This window comes from Peromyscus eremicus, chromosome 16_21 (assembly GCF_949786415.1).
Source record: "Peromyscus eremicus chromosome 16_21, PerEre_H2_v1, whole genome shotgun sequence".
NCBI classification, from domain to species: Eukaryota; Metazoa; Chordata; class Mammalia; order Rodentia; family Cricetidae; genus Peromyscus; species Peromyscus eremicus.
The window spans coordinates 39,462,673-39,479,578 of record NC_081432.1 but is presented as its reverse complement, the minus strand read 5'-3'; positions in this window follow the sequence as shown (position 1 = coordinate 39,479,578).

Sequence of the window (16,906 nt, the reverse complement as noted above, 5' to 3'; positions counted from 1 at the left end):
ACACAGGTATCACTATTCTCTGAAGGACTATTGCATTAGTGTAGTTTTACAGTGTGTGTGTGTGTGTGTGTGTGTGTGTGTGTGTGTGTGTGTGTGCTTTTCCTGAGCAGTTTCTGTAGGTTCATGGACCTTCCTCAGTTCCTTAACAGCTCACTTCCTGTGATTGTATTCACCTCATATTTTTTAATTGAATCCATTAAGTGGGGACATAAAAGTGGAACCAGTCAGCTGACGGTGTTGAGAGAGACTCACATAGCGGGATGGGACACGGAGGCTTTCAGCCAGGAAGCAGCATTTCTTTGCGCCAACCCTGCTTAGAGGGTTCACACACAAAGACTGAGCCCCAAGCACTACAGGACTTTACCTCATGTGCCCTTCCTTACTTCCCCTTCGAAGTTGAGCCCTGTTGCCTCTCTTACACAAAGACTCTCCTGTGGAGTGGTCTGTGTGGGGGTCATGACAGAGTCCCATGTGCACACACATACATAGATTTCTCATTGCCTCCCTTCATGGATACTCTCCTGTGGGATGGTCTGTGTGTGTGTGTGTGGGTCATGACAAAGTCCCATGTGCACACACATACATAGATTTCTCATTGCCTCCCTTCATGGAGACACTCCTGTGGGGTGGTCTGTGTGGGGGTCATGACAGAGTCCCATGTGCACACACATGCATAGATTTCACATTGCCTCCCTTCATGGAGACACTCCTGTGGGGTGGTCTGTGTGTGGGAGTCATGACAGAGTCCCACGTGCACACACATGCATAGATTTCTCATTGCCTCCCTTTGTTCTGGGTGAGCTCCTGCCACATCCATCAGTTTAAGGGAGAAAGGATTATGGTATCAGGGAGTCAAGCAGTCCCTTTGATTAGAATTCAGGCTGTACAAACATTCTGTCCCAGTCCTGAATCTTCCTGGAAAGCTGAGGAAAGAACAATGAAGTAAATTATTTTTTCTTAGTTTTTTCATTCAGGACGTGAAACCATAAACTTTGTTATACTTACTATTATTATTGTATGAAGTAATTGTTGTGTCTTCAAAGTTTCTTTATTTAGATGCCAGCAAGCACTTGTTCATAAATGAATACAAATTTTATGCCTTATAGTGCTTTTCATTCTATGTATCGATACCATTTGAATCATATTTGAATGATAAGGTAGGAAATCAGATATTCGTGGTATTTTATAATCTGCTGCTAAAGTCAACTGTTTCACTGTTACCTCGTTTGCTCTACTGATGTCAGGCTCCGAATCATGGCGGGGTAGGGTGGGGGTTCAGGCGGAGTGCTGGGGTTTCGGCCTCAGAGGTATCGCCCATCCTCTTCATGGGGATCATCTTTAAAGGGCACGCACACAGACAGACCTTTCACCCACTTCTAAAACCGGAGCACCTCTGCTGTGGTTTCAGAATTGCCTGAATTGGTCCTACTCCTTGGAAAGAGGCAACAGCCACTGCAAGATAAGCACAGTGCTTAATGAATTTGACCCACGCAGGCACGTAAATGAAAGTTGTCCTTTTTGTGAGAACAGAATGGGCATCGACACTTAGTTTATATTTCCACTTGCATGTGTGATAGGTCACCACCAATAATGTAAGAGCCAGACCTGTGGATCGTGTGTCATCACAGGGCTCTGAACACTGATCTGCCTTCTGTTCGCTCCACCATTCCTTTTTGCCTAACATTCTATAGAACTTACTACTTGTAAGTATTGTTTTAAATGCTCTGTGCATGCTCCGTAAATCTGAACAATAACCTCGTGGTAGCTGTCACAGTTTTCATTTGACAGAGGAGGAAGTGGTGGCACAGAGGACACGTACCACAGTCCCTTCAAGTCAGTTTTGGCACTCTACTATCTCGTTCGTTACCTTTGCAACGCTTTGAAGTCCTGGGGAAACTCTTGAGAGAAGAGAAGCCAGATTGCAGGATTTTCTTTTGATGACTCTGCTGTGTGGTGAACTAGACTGTAAAGATCCCCTGGACGGATGTGCTGGGGGAGCCCGCTCCTCTGCTTGGTGAGCAGGGGCAGAGATCTGTGTCACTTAAGGGTTTTCTTGGGTCTGTCCTAGCTCTGCAGGCCTCGTCCTGCTGGGAAGGACTGGTAGCTGCAGGCACTATTTTTGTTAGCAGGATGGTCTCTGCTAATTTTCAGTGCAGTGACCTCTCCAAATAGAAGCATTCTGACGCTCTCTGACTCTCCCCATCTGGGGAAGGGTTTTGATCAGTGTTTGTTTTGCTTCGTGTTTATTTAGTGAGGCATAGCATCATATTTCATACAGAAATACTCTGTAATGATAAAAATAACATTTAACAAAGTGAAATGTTTTTTTTTTTTGCTTAGTTTTCAGACCCATGAGTTTTGCACTTTAAAATAGAGCCACATAGGAGTGTTCCTTCCTTGTGTGAACATATGGTTGTTTGTAAAATAGAGTCAATAATGAATCACAATCAATATGTGACTTTTTTTTCTGTGTGTTGGGATCTCATTGCATTCTACTCTTTTTTTTTTTTAAGCTATACTATGGGGTTTTATTTTCAAAAAACTTTTTTATTGGAAGGTCGTCGTCGTCGTGTCGTCCCCCCCCCCCCGTCCTCCCCCCCAATGCCTGGCAGTGGTGGTGCACGCCTTTAATCCCAGCACTTGGGAGGCAGAGGCAGGTGGGTCTCCGTGAGTTCAAGGCCAGCCTCATCTACAGACTGAGTTCCAGGACAGCCAGGGCTACACAGAGAAACTGTCTTGAAACGCCCCCCCCCCCACAAAAAAAAGTAAGATTTTTTAATACAATATTTTCATCATGTTCTCCTCCTCCTCCTCCAGTTCTTAGATCCTCACTAGCTCCCTATCCACCCAAATTTAGGTTCTCTCTCTCTCAAAACAACCCAAACAACAAAAACAAGAAACACAAAGAAAAAAAACACCCAAAAATGAAAGTCAAAATAAACAAGTAAAAGACAAAAATGCCCAAAGCAAAATACCTACAGAAATGTCATTGAATTTGTTTTATGTTGGCCCACAACTCCTGGGTGTGAGTCCTGCTTTGAGATGCGGTGAATATACCCAGCAAGACTCTATTGGAGAAAACTGCTTTTTCCTTTGCCAGTGAGTATCAGTTGCAGATAGTTTCTTGGTTAGGTGTGGGAGTCCATGGCTAGTTCTTCTTCTCAGTGTGGGGACCCAGACTGGCTTGTGTGTTGGCTGTCACAGTCTCTGTGAGTTCCTGTGTGCATCAGTACTGCTGTGCTGGAACACACTGTTTACTTGGAGTCATCCTTCACCTCTGACTCTAAAAATCATTCATCCTTTTCTTCCTCATAGATCTCTGAGCCTTGAGGGGTGGACTGTGAGGAAGACATCCCATGTAGGACTGAATGCTCTCACTTTTTGTACATTGTCTGCTTGTGGGTCTCTGTTAGTTCCTGCTTCCTGCTGAAAGCGTCCCTGATGAGGGCTGAGTGAGGCACTGATCTGTGAATTAGCCGTGTCAGTAGGAGTCATTCCATCCTGTGTTCCCTTAGCAGCGTGATAGTATTAGTTTTTTCCGAGGCCATGACCTTTCTAGTCTCAGGTTCTTGGTTACTTTAGCAATGTTAGGTATGGGTTCCATCTCATGGAGTAGGCCTTAAATTCAACCAGAAAGTGGTTGGTTACTCCAGTAATATTTGTGTTACTACTGCACCAGTGTGTCTTGCAGGCCGGTTACTGTTGAAGGTCACAGGGATTGTAGCTGAGAGATACTATCTTTCTTTTCTGGTAGCAAGCAAAGTACCTTCCAGTGTCATGAGCAGTGGTCAGTAGGAGTGTGTAGCAGGAATCTTAAAAGTTCTTATTAATAAAATCAAACTTAAGGCCAGTTATTGGGGTGAACACTGGAAGATCAGAGAGACAGAACAAGCCACAGCTAACCTCACCTGGCCAACTTCTCAGCTGGTCTTGTTTCCTCAGACTGGAAGCTTCTGTGTCCTTATCCGGAATGAATCTCAGCTGAACTGCTGCTCGTAATTCTGAAAGCTTAACCAGCCAAATGCTTAACCAGGCCAAATGCATGTAGTTTCTGGTCCTCACACCTTATATACCTTTCTGCTTTCTACCATCACTCCCTGGAATTAAAGGCGTGAATCACCATGCTTGGCTGTATCCTTGAACAGATGGATTTCTGCCTCTGGAATGCTAGGATTAAAAGTGTGTGCTACCACTGACTATCCTAAGTATTTAGTGGCTTTTCTGTTCTCTGACCCCAGATAAGTTTACTAGGGTACACAATATTTTGGGGAACACAATACCACCACAGGAGTGAAGCTTCTAGTTAGGTCCTAGCTTGACTTCTCTTTGTTTGATGACAAATTTAAGTTAATGTCTTCATCAGTAAGGCCTTATCCCTCAGGTTGTAGAGAGTAACCAGTAGCCTAGCAAAAGCCTCTACTGTTTGCGGATTTCCATGGGGCCAACATCTCAACAAGATGTTACCCATATCTGGCACTGGATGTTTTACTTAGGGGCAGAAGATGTCTAGTTGGGTCTTTGTCTCCCCTATGATTTGGTGACTCCATTTAAATTCCTTTCATATATTTATGTATTTTAGGGAGTGTTTAAAGTAGTAGGTTTCTATATGGTTTTCCAAATGCTTTTAGTGTTGGTTGTCTCTCCCAGATTTCCTTCTTTACCCTTCTCTCTCGTTCCTCCTTATTTAATCCTCCTAGTTTCCCCTTTGTCTCTTTATAACAAGATGTTCTATTTTCTTTTCCTTGTGTTCGCCTCTTCCCTAGTCCCTTATATAGTCCTGTATATAACCTCTGTGGTTAATTCAGATTATAGTACATACATCTAAGGCTTGAAAGCTAATATTCACATGTAAGAGAAAATATACAGTATTTGTCTTTTGGGGTCTGAATTACCTCACTCAGGATGATTTTTTTTTTTTAAAAAAGCTCCGTTCATTCACCTGTGAATTTCATTTTTCGTAACTGTTGAGCAGTATTCTATACCAACTTTTCTTTATCCATTCATCAGATGATAGACATCTAGGCTCCTTTCCAGTTTCTGGCTATTATGAGTAGAGCAGCCGTGAACATGGATGTTCCAGTGTCTCTGTAGTAGGGTGTTTATGTATATGTCCTAGAGTGGGATGGCTGGATCTTGAGGCAGATCTATTCCTATCTTCCTGGGACACTACCACACTGATTTCCATAGTGATGGTACAAGTTTGCACTCCCACCAGTGCTGAATGAGTATTCTCCCTTCCCCACATCCTTGCTGGTATGAACTCTTGTTTGTTTTACTGATCTTGGCTGTTCTGGCTGGTGTAAGATGTAATCTCAAAGAGGTTTTAATTTGAATTTCCCTGAAAACTAAGGATGTTGAACATTTAAGTGTTTCGCAGCCATTTGTGTTTTATCTTTTGAGAACTCTCTTCTTAGTTCTGTACCCCATTATTTTAAATTGGATTGTTTTATTAATGTCCACTTTTTTTTTTTTTTTTTTTTTGAGACAGGGTTTTACTATGTAGCCCTGGCTGTCCTGGAACTCACTCTGCAGACCAGGCTGGCCTCAAACTCACAGAGATCTGCTTGCCTCTCCCTCCCGAGTGCTGGGATCAAAGGCGTGCAATGTCCGTCTTTCTGTACTTTAGTGCTAACCTTTTATCAGATGCATAATTGGTAAAGACTTTTTGCCAACCTGTAGCCTGCTACTTTGCCTGAATGATGATTTCCTTTGACATAAAGTAGCTTTTCATCTTCGTTAGGCCCTATTTATTAATTGTTGGTCTTAGTGCCTGTGCTACCATGTCCTGTTCAGAAAAGTTCTTGTCCAGGCTAATGAGTGTAAATCTATTCCTTACTTTTTCTTCTTTCAGATTCAGGGTATCTTGTTGAGGTCTTTGATTCATTGGAGTTTAGTTTTGTGCAGGGTGATAAATATGGATCTATTTGGCATTGTTCCACATATAGCCATCCAGTGTGACCAACACCATTTGTTGAAGATGCTGTCTTTTCTCCAGTGTGTATTTTTTACTACTTTGTCAAAAATCAGGCAACTATATTTGTATGGACTTATGTCTGGCACTTCAATTCAATTCCATTGATCAACGTATCTTAACACCAATACCACGCTGTCTTATTATGTCTGTAGTGCAACTTGAAATTGTTTTAACTATCTTGTGGTTTTTTTTTGTTTTTTTTTATGTTTACTTATTGTTGTTTTTTATTTCCATATGAGTTTTTTTTTTTTAAAGTTCTGTGAAGAATTGTGTTGGAATTCAACGTGATTGCATTGAATCTTCTGGTAGGATAGTCATTTTCACAATATTAATCCTACTGATCCATGATCATGGGAGGTCTTTTCTTCTGGTGTCCTTTTCAGTTTCTTAAAATTTTTATTATACTATCTTTTACTCGCTCGATTAGCGTTATCCCAAGGTATTTTATTTGTTTTGAGACACCTTTTTCCTGTTCTTTCTCAGACTGGCTGTCATTTGTACATAGGAGGTGATGAGTATTTTAGCTATCTGGTCATAGGTTTCCCTGCCCATGCAGTAAGCCAGATCAAGCTGAATTAAAAAGTAAAGGACCAGGTTTAACCTGAGCAAAGCACTACTGGGTGACTCTTGGGAAAAGGAGCTGGAGAGAAATCACTTGGCAGATCTAGGGACTGGAGCTTACATAGGAGCTTAAATACCCTGTAGGTGGGGTCTTGAGCTTCGGGGGAGGACTTTTGGCGTTCTTTCTGAGGGGACAGGGTTTGGAGAGCAAGGAGTAGGGCTGAGGAGGAGTTTCCAGCCAAACAGGAAGGCTACTAGTTTTTGCCTGTTAATTTTGTATCCCTGCTACTTTTGCTGAAAGTGTTTATCTGCTGTGGAAGTTTCCTGTTGGTGTTTGATATATAAAATCACATCATTTGCAAATAAAGATACTTTGACTTCCTCCTTTCCTCTTTATATCCTCTTGATCTTCAGTTGTCTTACTGCTCCAGCTAAGATGTAAAGTACTATATTGAATAGGTATGGAGAGAGTAGACATCCTTGTCTTGTTCCCTATTTAAGGGGAAATGCTTTGAATTTCTTCCTGTTTCTGTTGTCTGTGGGCTTGCTGTGAACTGCCTTTCTTATATTGAGGTATGTCCCTTGTTTCCCTAGTCTTCTCCAGGACTTTTATCATGAAGGGGTGTTAGATTTTGTCAAAGACCTTTTCTGCATCTAATGAGATGATCATGTGGTCTTTGTCTTGCAGTCTGTTTATGTGATGTATTGGGTTTATTGATTTGTATATGTTGTACCATCCATGCATCTTTGGTATGAAGCCAACATGATCATGGTGGATAATCTTTTTGATGTGTTATTGGCTTTAGGTTGCAAGAATTATATTGAGGAATTTTATGACCATATTCTTAAGAGGTATTGGTCTATAATTCTCTCTCTCTCGCTGTTGTACCTTTGTGTGGTTTAGATAATAGGGTAATAGTGGAAGTTGAAGGCTGCCGAAGCCAGGGCCACACACAGAGGCCAGTCTCCAAGTTCTCCTGATAGATATGAGCATAGAGGCTCCAGGTGCTGCATCTCAGGAGCATGGCACTAGGCTCACTCCAAAGTTCTGATGTTTGTATCATTTCATGGGGAGGTAGCTTTGGTAATGGAGCTCACAGCTTAGGGCTGGTTCACTAACCTGTCAGTGCCACCTTAAGGTTACTTTATTATTATATCAAGGCCTGGACTTGACTCATCTGAGCTGCCTTGTGGCTGATTCCTCAACTACCAGAGCTTGCCTCTGGGGCCTCCTGCCTTGAGGCAGGCCGTGCATTATTTTCAGTCATAGAAAATGGTTTTCAAGTTACACAAAATGGTTTCACATACGTTCTTAACAGTATTTGAAACTAATTTCACTTTTAAGCAAACAAGGAAAGGCAAATTGAATCAAGGTGTCTAAAACACACGGCCGGGTCGTGGCTTGCTGGAGTGGAGGCTTTTGACAGGTCAGGAGTGTGTTTCCTCCACGCAGACAGAAAAGCGACAGTAGTTCACGTGGAAAGTTTCTGTGATCTCTACATTTTTCCTTTTTTTTTTTTTAAGCTTTCTTTTTCTTTTTCATTATTTTGTTTTCTCTTTTCTTGATTTTCTTAATTGTAAGTGATGAATAATATCCGGTGTATAGATGGATTTGTTCCATAGTTTTACAATTAACTTTCTGGACTCCTAACAGCATATTTCACTAGCCTGTGCTGTTAGAAAGCAAGTGCCCTCCATGGTTTTGTTTCTGTGGGGAAGATGTGTCCTCCATTTTCCTTCAGAAAAAGAGAGATCTGGATAAATGCATCATGCAATTCTGGTTGCCCAGGGGGAGGATCTGGTTTTTCTCTGGGGCCCTCCCTTGTGTTAAGATGAGATCTTGCCACACACCAGGGACTGGGAACCTCCTGGTCTGCTGTGCCTGATCACATGTCCTCAGCAGTGGCAATTGGGCTTCCTGCTGGGAGGGTTCTGTGTGAGAGGTCTTCCAGCCTGAGGGTGTCTGCCTCTTGTTCCCTTTGAAAAAAGTATATTTATTTTTAACTGTACAGATAGGGGGTTTCCTTGTACTCCTATCCATCCTTGTGTATACATACTTTGATCACATTCGGCCCCTGTTTCTTTTTCTTATACCTGTTCTCTCCCCTCCCCTCTTCCATATCCCTTTGGTACAGAAACACAATTCTTATGTCAAACAGGTTAAGAGAGAGTTTATTCTAGAACCCAGTATGAGTGACCATGACCAAGGAACCAAGATTCAGATTACCCCCAAATTCCATGTTTCAACTTCAGAGGTGTTAGCTTCCTAATGTTCTTATAGTAACAGAACAGAGAAATTCATCAACCAAAGCAAATTTTGAGTCCCCTGGTCATGACATCAGGTGAGCCAGATTACAGTGGAGGAACTGCTGTTAAAGGTCCTAGAGGCTGCCTTACTGCATTCTTAGGCTTCTAGTGGGCGGAAGCTAGTGGTCAACTGTTGATGCATTCTGAAAGGTTTTTACCTCTTAGTCACAAAGATGTTAGGTTAGACACAGAGGTGGGCAAGGAACGGCTATTAAAATTTCAAAAGATAGCCCAAGATAAATTATAATTAGGTGCTGGACCTACAGCATTCCAGCCTCTCTGTAGTCATGCATGTTGAGTCCAAAAGAGGGTAGTGGATCCCTTGGAACTGGAGTTATAGGCATTCGTGAACCTCCCTATGTGTGTGCTGAGAACCAAACTTGGGTCCTTGATGGGCGTGCTCTTAGCCACTGAGCCACCTGCCTCTCTGGCCCCTTCTTTCTTGATGACGACCATTCTGATGTGTGAGGTGTAGTCTCAATATAATTATATTGGCTAAAGATACTGAGTTACTTACTTCATTAATTTTGCAGTCCTGGGGCTAGAATTCAGCTCCTTGAACATTCTAGGCCCGTGCTCCATCAGTGAGTGATGTGCAGCCCTGTCATCATACATGGGCATGTGCCTCTCCCCACGACCCACCACACTAACTTCCCCTGTTGAGTGAAGACATGGTGTAGTAGGAGCAATGCACATGCAGTGTGAGTATCTAGAGCTAGCCTGATGCTGCACTTCCCTTTCTGTACCACCCTGGGCATTATTTATCAGCTTGTTGTTTATTTTTGTGAAGGGGTGGGGAGACGTTGATAACTATGGCAACTAGCATAAGATTGTTTACCTCTGTTGTTCATCATTGCCTTAACATTATATATAAAATGTTCACACGTTTTACAGGGAGGGAATAAAAATGATCAGCTTTTTTTTTTTTTTTTTTAAAGGAAGGGTTAATTTTTTAATAGTGTGAGTGCATGTGTTAGTATGGGCATGTGAGTGCAGGTACCCACGGAGGCCAGAGAGGGCATTGCATCCTTGAGAGCTGGAGTTATAGGCTATATTATGGGTCATTCACTATGGGTTCTGGAAAAGCAGCACATGCCCCTTACAGCTGAGCCATTTCTCCAGCTCCGTGGTTAGGTTATCATAAGATAAAGAGATAAAGACTCATACACAAGGATACCAGGAGCAGTACCTGGATCTTCACTGATAATGTTCTTCTGGATGGTGCTTCCTGTGGCTGACACAGTGGCCCAAGTCTGAAGAGTATAGTCATGGCTATCCTGGGACCCCGGGTTTTACAGACAGTAGGGAGCTTTGACAAGCCTGGTCATACCCCTCTACCATTCTTCCTGAATAGGGGGAAAAATACATCTTGGGCTGATTCCTGAGGAATTCTTTAGTTCTCTTATTCTAAAACTAACATAATAGGACCCTGTGCCCTTGGAACTGGGACTATCATGTATTGTCTATCTAAAGAAAGATGTGATTATCCCAGATACCTTCTCTACCATATTAGTAGTAGGGTCAGTGGTCAAGTAATTAAAGAGTACAGTGCCCCTGTTGGAGAATTTATTGATGAGCTCAGTAAGCCAAAGAGTTCTCAGTACGCAACTAGAAGTAAAGCAGGGCCCCTTAAATCCGGGAAGAGACTGAATTGGAGAAATCGCTGTAGACTCTTGAGTCAGAAGTGCCACTGCCTTTTTTATGTTCAGAGGAATAATATTGCCATGGTGTCAGAGGTCACTTATTGGGATGGCTGCATAAAGTATGTAAGAAGGCAATGAACTGCCTGGAATATCGTGTTCATGCAGGATGTGGTGCTTCAAAAGAAGGAGGAAGACATTGTAAGCTGGGTCGAGAAGCATGTTGGTGCAGAGCATCTCTGCAGAGTGGGAAATAGAGACAACTGTCTGGTGCACTGCAGACCTAAGGCTGCTCCCAAAGAAGGCTCAAGTGTAGCTCCGTATGTAAACACATGTATCTCAGTTGAGACAGCCAGAAATACTTAACTAAATGGAAGCTAATCTGTGTGACAAAAATCACCCTGTATTGCTGTCCATTGAGAATACACTGTGCCATCCCTAGGATGTTCCAAGTTCATTTAGTGAATAAAGCCCGTCTGTCAGTCAAGTGTTTCTGATCCTGACTGCTTTCAGAGTGGCTTGCTGAGTACTTCTGAACAAGCAATTTACAGCAACTTGCTATCTGATGTATTAGTGACTTTTCTGTTGCTATGACAGACATCATGGGCAAGGGATCCTACAGAAGTATTTATTTTGGTTTCTGGTTCCAGAAGGTGAGTTCATAGTGGTGTGGGAGGCATGGCTGGCAGCAGGTGGCTGGAATGTGAAGCTAAGAGATCACATCTTCAACAGAAAGCAGGAAGCAGAGCAAGGAGTTAAAAGTGGGACAGGCTATGAGCCCTCAAGCCCCTGTTGACATACTTCTTCCAGCAAGTGTACCTCCCCATAGCCTGACAAAACAGGACCACCAACAGGGGTGGGGGGCAGACATTCCAACACTTGAGTAGTGGGGACATTTTTTGTTCAAACGATCACAGCTGATCATATTATGAAGCTACAGCTTCAAGTAGCAAAGTTGTAGCAATAAAGTCAAAGTTAAAACAGAATTAGTATATGCAAAACAAAAAACAAAATAAAAAACCCTTTTACCTATAATTGGATAAGAAACCCCTTACAACTAGGGTGTTTTCTGACTAGATGAGTTATGAATAAGTGACATTAGAATCTCAGTGTATTATTAACAAAGTGTCACAGTATCTGGCGGGCTGGTGTCATGTTATGCCTAAATATAATATCGCACCTAAAATGTGCTGTTTGGCTATTTATTGAAAGTACAGGTTGTTCTTGTATTTGCTATATCCTAACACAAGTGCCACTGCATAGCAGAAGCTCAAGGAAGTGAAGTAATTATTAATAAGTTAAAATGCTCTATTAAAAAAAAAAGCCAGGTGGCAGTGGCGCATGCCTTTAATCCCAGCACTCAGGAAGCAGAAGCAGGCAGATCTTTGTGAGTTCAAGGCCAGCCTGGTCTACAGACTTAGTTCCAAGATAGTCAAAGCTACACAGTGAAACCCTGTCTCAAAAACAAACAACAATAACAACAAGAAGCTCAATTCTAATCATTGGTATGTCAAAACTGGAGCATTTTATATTTAAAATGAAGAAAGATTTTTTTTTTAAAAAAATTATACATATGATTCAAAATCTAAAACACATCAGTCTTTTTTTAGTTCAATTTAGGCAATTAATTGGCTTTCTTAAATATCTGACTGCAGTTTATTAGTGGAAGCATTTACTGTGATTTATGCTTATCATATATTTACGTGGAAGATGGGGTTTTTAATTTTTTGGTGACATCCAGCAACCAACTTTAAAGTATTTTAATTATACTTTCTTTGAACTAAGTTATAAGGGATGGCAGATTGAAGGCTCCAGTGTCTGAGGTTTGTCATGTTTTACAGCACACTAATTATAACACTTCTGATATTGCAATATTCATTTAAAACATTTAACGTATGCCACCACCCACATAGCTGGCTTGTGGCCTGGGATCCTTTAATGCCATTGACTATTCCTTTTCAGATTCTGGGCAGCACCCACACTCTGACAGAAAAAGAAATTATGAGCCCTAGATCTAGAAGCTCCATTCTGGGAGGGGCAGCCAAGATTTGCTCCCTGATGGTCACTCCATTCCTTAAATATTTGTGACTGATGAGGCTGAATTGGGGTTGGAGAAAGAAGGAATTTGGGGTGGGGCAGTATGTGGAGCCTTGGGGGAGAACACAAAAACAAATTACAGGGCAAAAGATTGTGGATCAAAAGCAGGTGGGGAGCCACCCTCCAGCCCCCCACTCCCCACCCCATCCCACTCCCAGCAGCAGGACAGGGTGGGAGGTGGGGGGTGTCCTTTCACAGGCTTGCCTTTCAGCTCTTGCTTCAGCATCAGATGCTGAGTGAATGAACATCACAGGAAACCCTGGAGCAGGGCTGAGGGGCAGGGCTGTGGGTGGTTGAGACAGCTGTGCAATACCACAGGACCCACATCAGACAGTCTGCATCCATCATCATGTTAAGCCTTCTGTGACGGAGCTGCTAGCTCACCAGTATTCAGAAATTACGGAAATCCTCATCAATGACTAATGAACACTGGCAACCAGCAGGTGGTGGAGAGTGCTGTCCAGTGCTATTATTAGACTGTGCTCCGTCTGCTAATTGTAGAAGTATTAGTAGCTCACTGGCTTGAAACTCTCAGTTCAAGCTTTTTTTGAGAGAAAATAAATTATAGAATAGTTATCACTGATTATGGGCAACCAAATTTAATTTGAATAGCAATTAATACATTTCCTGTTGGTTATCAGTAGCCACATCCGTTTCTTCATTGAAAAAGAAGTTGATGAAACCTAAAAAAAAATATATATGTATTTTTCATTTCAACTTATGAAATGATAAACAATTAGTTAAATGCACATCATTATTTTCCTCCTTGAATTTTTTTTGTTCATGAGATTTAAAAACATAATGTTTTGATTTTTTTCATCATTAGTTCATTTTAAACCATACTTCTGAATGGTTCAGTTTTGTTTACAAGTTTTATACTGAAGTACACAGTAAAGCAAATACTGTTCCTATGGAGGCCCCCCAAATGATATGTATATTTGAAAATTAATCAATATGAAGCCACAGTTGAATTTTTAATTTTTTTTTAGTATGGTACTGGTTTCCTAAATAAATTTGAAAAGGTATGAGACTTTGCTGGGGTTTGTACAGGTGGCCCAAGAGTTGCTGTGCCATCCTTCAGATAAAGTTGTGGTGGCCCAGGATCTGCCGGTTTGCTTCGTGGGCCAAGAAGCTGAGTCATTTTAGCATACCTCCCTTAGGGAGACTGACCCTTACTAAGCAAATAGTTTCTGAGGTGACCGATGTGTTAGCCATAATGTTGATTTATCACACACACTGAGAAGAATGCACTAGCTGAATAGACTCCTGCTGCATCTTAAAACCGGTTCAAGAAGCCATTTTGTGCATGGTAGTAGGAGTTAGAGAGATGTGTTTCATTTTGGTGACATCCATTGGTTTGCCAGTTTCTTCTTTCTGTTGTGGTTCATATCTCAGAGTTTTTGCCTAACTTGGTTGTAAAGAAGATGTTTACCTGTGTTTTCTTCTAGAGGTTTTTATTTCAGACTGTCAGCCATCTTCCTTTAGTTTTTGTCTGTGATGCTAGGTTCCTATGTTAGTCACAGATGAAAGTCTAGTAGTTGGGACTGAAAAGACTTGTCTTTCCCCCATCGAATTACCTTGGTACCTTTGTTAAGAATCTGCTGGTCACAGGCTGGCCCGTCAGCATTCCGTTTTGTTCCCTTGACCCATGCAGCTAGTTTTATATTATTACCATTTGGATGATTATAGCTTCTAGCGTTGAAGTCAGATAACGTGAGCCCTACTGCTCTTTTCAAAAATGGCCATGACAGTTCTAATTTTAATTTTTTTCTATGCACATTTTAAAATCAATCTTATCGGTTTGTACAGGCTTTTGATGTTGTTTTGGTGGTGACTGTAGTCGGGCCATAGATCATTTGGGGAGAAGCCACATGTTTACGACTGAGTCTTGTGGTCTAGGAGCCTGTTACTTATTTAGGTCTCCTTTAATTCCTCATCGTAGCCTTTGTGGGTATGTTATTGCAGTGATCAGTAGAACACAGCCTTGGACTCCGATCTGGGTTCATATTATGACTTTGCTTCTTACTTTCTGAGTGGTCGTGGGCATGTTAATTTCAAGCCTGTGAGTTGCAGTTTTCTCATCCATCAAATAGGGATTATAGCTCATTGGTTGTGTGTGAGGGTTGTGAAATACTGTATGTAAAGACCCTGTACTATGTCTGGAAAAAAATACAGTGCACAGTAGGAGTCACCGTCCTTGCCATGGCCTTCATCATCATCTTCACCCTGCTGAAGCCTGCTTCTGCTTCTGCCAAATACATATTCCTGTCTGGCCAGCCACACGGGTTGCAACAGCTGCACAGAGCCCCCTTTCTGGCCAGCCTGGTTGAGTACCACCCAGCTCTTGCCGTCTGTGCCTTTTGCTCTCCTCCATAGGAACCACTTCCAGCTGTGCTCTTCCTTGAAGCAGACTTTGCACTAATAGCGTGGTTTGGGGAACCGCTGTTCCCCTTCCTGTTCAGTCTGTTCTCTGGGTGTCCAATCTTGCCTCCTCCTGCGTGCAAGATGTCCTGAGAGCTGGTGTGCAAGTCTGGCGTCTTTTCTATTTGTTTGATGAGTGCAACTTTGGAGATCTGAGGCTGCCTTACAGTCACACATTTTTGGGAGTTTGTTGGTTGGAACAGGTTGACTAGGACCGTGTGCTTTAAATGCTTACACGGGACCTGGTTTTTAAACTGAGCGATGTTTTTGTTTTAAAATTCTGTAAAGATGAGATGTGAAAAGAATGTGGTATTGCCTAAATCTGCTTGTGCTTCTGCTGTTGTCCCCAGTCCTAGGAATTCAGAAAGTCCAGAGTTCTGAAATCACAGCCTTTATTTACCCTCTCTGGTGGCCCCGTTTTGCAGGTCAGACTGTCCTTCTCGGAATCTGCAAGGAAATACCAAATGGCTGCTATGGAAGGATTTGGGTCTCCTCTGTCTTCAGGGTGGCTGTACTTTTCTATAGCTGTGGTTTGGCTTCAGAAGGAGTATTATACATTTGATACTAAAATTATTCTCTTTTCTGAATCGCCAGCCATTACATTTTATTCAGTTTTGGATTTAGAACAGATATGTTGCTTCCTACTCAATTAGCCCTGAGCACACCATGGTCCCATCTGTGTATGTATCAGTTTCCTTATATCTGACCTGGGAATGATACCCTAGAATAGTACTCAGTAAATGTGAGCAGCTTACTTTATTCTAGTTCTTTGAAGAGGGACAGCCTATAACCCTTCTTTATACAAATCATTTAGCCAATGAGTAGTTTAAACTAGTGTTAATCCAACCGGTCGAGAATATGACCACTACCACAGTTTAAAGCCATATTTGAAGCATGCTTTAATTAAATACTGGCCAGGAGGATGGGCTGTCAGGCTAGGTCCATCTCTGGGTTCCCAGAAAATGGCTACGAGTCACACCTTGCAGAGGCTTAAAAAGGCAACCTCACAAGGTCACCATATTTCCCATTAGGTCCAATTAGGGGCAACCATATATCCTGACTTATTTCCTGCCTATATACCTCCCACCTACATCCAGCCAAGGGCAAGTGTACAATCTGACACATTTCCTGCCCGCATACCTCCTGCCCACATGTGATCAAGCACATTCAGTGCAGATGGGTCAAACAGGAACTTACTCTTAACTGCAAACAGAACTCTTAATCTGCAAGGTATATTTTTCCTGTTTTGGTCTCACACTTGTTGCATCCTTTAATCATTATGGTTAGTGTGTGTGTGTGTGTGTGTGTGTGTGTGTGTGTGTGTGTGTGTAAACCTGAGATGCTTTTCCTTAAGAGGTGGTAAAACTATTGTAGCCCAGAGAGAGTATTGTGACTCTGGTGATAAAAATTTCAAAGTACCCTTCATGTCCACTGAGTTTTGCTTTGTAAGATAACATGGAAAAGCAGGGAATAGAACTGTATGCCTTTAATCCCAGCACTTGGGAGGCAGACACAGGCAGATCTCTGAGTTCAAGGCCAGATCTACAGAGAGAGTTCAGGATAGCCAGGACTACACAGAAAAATCCTGTCTAAACAAAACAAAACAAAACAAAACAAAACAAACCCCCAAAGCCCAATAACAAAACAGGGAGAGGATAGAGATGTAGCTCAGTGGTCCACTGTTTGCCTAGCTTGCCAGAGGCCCTTGCCCCATCCTCAGCCCTGTCTAAACACTGCATGGCCTATTCCTATAGTCCTAGCATTTAGGAGGCAGAGCATGAGGATCAGTGCAAGTTGGAGGCCAGCCTCCATGTTCCATAGGCACACAGTGAGACTCTATTTCAAACATAGAAACTCACGCTCAAACATGGAAATGTTATTGTAAAATAATGAATCTGAATTCCAG